This window comes from Marmota marmota, unplaced genomic scaffold (genome assembly GCF_001458135.2).
Source record: "Marmota marmota marmota unplaced genomic scaffold, marMar, whole genome shotgun sequence".
NCBI classification, from domain to species: domain Eukaryota; kingdom Metazoa; phylum Chordata; class Mammalia; order Rodentia; family Sciuridae; genus Marmota; species Marmota marmota.
The window spans coordinates 3678818-3680910 of record NW_026000207.1 but is presented as its reverse complement, the minus strand read 5'-3'; the positions used below and the strand labels follow the sequence as shown (position 1 = coordinate 3680910).

Here is a 2093-nt window from a genome sequence, read left to right as displayed (position 1 = left end):
TCCATTAGAGTAGTGTTAACATATATATGTACAAATTCACTTATAACAAAATATGTTATTACCCCAGTGTTTTCTGTTGTCAGCATGGCCAGTGTCTTAAGGAAGTTCATATAATAATTAGCTTTTGAAAAGAAGAAAAGTGCATAATGAAAATAACACAGCAACAACCAACAAAGGAAATTCAATATAACGTATGTCATAAACAGGGACATTAGAATGTCACTGCTTTCCCTTAGGTCCAACAATGTGTGAAATATACAAGTCTAATTTCACTGGATAAAGATGAATATTGTTTGACACAGTTCACTTTGGTATTTTCCTCAAAAATATAGATGAGATAAATATAAAAGTAATAAATAAAAGAGTCCACATGTTTTAATAACTTAATCAACTAGAATATCAGGAAAATAATCAAAAGGTATATATTATGTTAAAGTATTTACCATTGCTTTGATTAGTACGATTTTAAATCAGAAACTTCCATTCACTACCTATAATTTTCCAGAACTGTTGCTTGATGGCTATAAACATAACCCAACTATATGCATGCACACATGCTTGTGTATACAAATACTCACATATACACATGCAACACACATATATAAAAGTGTCTATATATAAACCACCACTCACAAGTGATAGCACTATGCATTACTATTTTTATAACTTCATGGGTAAGAACAAAAAAATCTAATTGTGCAAAATCTTACAATTTACAACTTTCCCTTGATATCACGGGTTCCTTTATTCTGTATCCAGGTAAAGAAGAGCCCAGATACACTATAGTCTCGGCTCATGAACAGAAAGGGGCTGACAGCTGGGAAACACCCAGCAATAATAAAACCTGCATTTACCGCAAACCAGCTAGGACTGTACATAACACTCATACAAACCTGAAAGATGCAGGAAAGTGTGTAAAAGGAGACAAAGGTGCTCACCAGGAGGAGGATGTTTTTGGTGGCTCTGGACTCAGGGGAGCACCTTGAGGAGCTGGTCTTATGAACTTGCTGCATTCTCTGCTTGTGCCTGTGCAGGACGAGTACCATGGAGCTGCTGGCCCAGAGAATAAGCCCCACGCACATAGCATCAGGGAATGTTAGCAATACTGCAATCAGTGAATCAGTGGTTGGGTCATGATGGACGCTAGAACAGTACCCATAGTCTTTTACATTGGTGATGGTTTTGTTCCTTTTTTTTCAGTCATGTACATAAAATTTATAACATTTAAAAAAAGGGATAGGACCCAGCTCAGGTATATGCAGGAAATGATGTATCTGGGAGCTTTCATTTTAAGCTCAACCCACCTGGAGTTCCCAGAACTAATCTTAATGGCCTGAAAGATGCTTAGGAGGCAGGTGCTCCACATGGACATGTTTCTACCCATCTTGTGAAGAGCAAACAGCAGCTTGCAATCAAAATCACTGGTGAAATATTTCATTCCAAAAGCTGCCATTGTCTGGGGAACTCCTCTACACAGGAGAGCTAACAAGTTGGCCACAATCAAGTGCTGAAGAATCAAGTCTGTGTGTCTTACCCTGCACCCAGTGAAGTAAAGGACCACATAATGTAGGAGAAGAGAGGAATTGCCCAGAGCTCCAACCACAGTCTGTGACAGGAAGATGATTCCTACAGCCACATCACTGGCTGCCATCCTGCCAGTTTCCTGCATTTGAAGCCAGAGGGACCTGCAGGGGAACAGGAGGCCTGGGCTGCACATGTCCCATCAGCAGTGACTTATCATTGCCCACTCTACAGAGTTCCCACTGTGAAAACTTAAAGTTTTATTTTCACTAGAAGGTTTTGATGAGGCTCCTATGACTAGTTAAGGCATGAAGTGTGTGTAAATCCCTGCTGTGCAGGCAGCACATTGTGATTCTTGAAACTTTACACCATGAGCCAGGGGCTGAGATGACTTTGCATGAGGACCAGGAGAACTTGGGCACATGGAGGATAAGTCTCTGTCCAAATTCCTACTCTGTTGAGATGCAGAGAGGGGCCTTGAAACTGAGTGTTTATAGGGAGGATAGGTGAAACACCAACTGTCCCTAAAGCCAGTGAGTGCGGTTTTTCTATCAATTCAGCTCATATTTACT

At 40.2% G+C, this 2093-nt stretch overlaps 1 pseudogene; it reads right to left on the bottom strand.

The window, feature by feature from the left end:
* Window positions 1-713: 713 nt before the first annotated feature.
* Window positions 714-1651, bottom strand: LOC107158887 (annotated as a pseudogene).
* Between the last annotated feature and the right edge of the window lie 442 nt (window positions 1652-2093).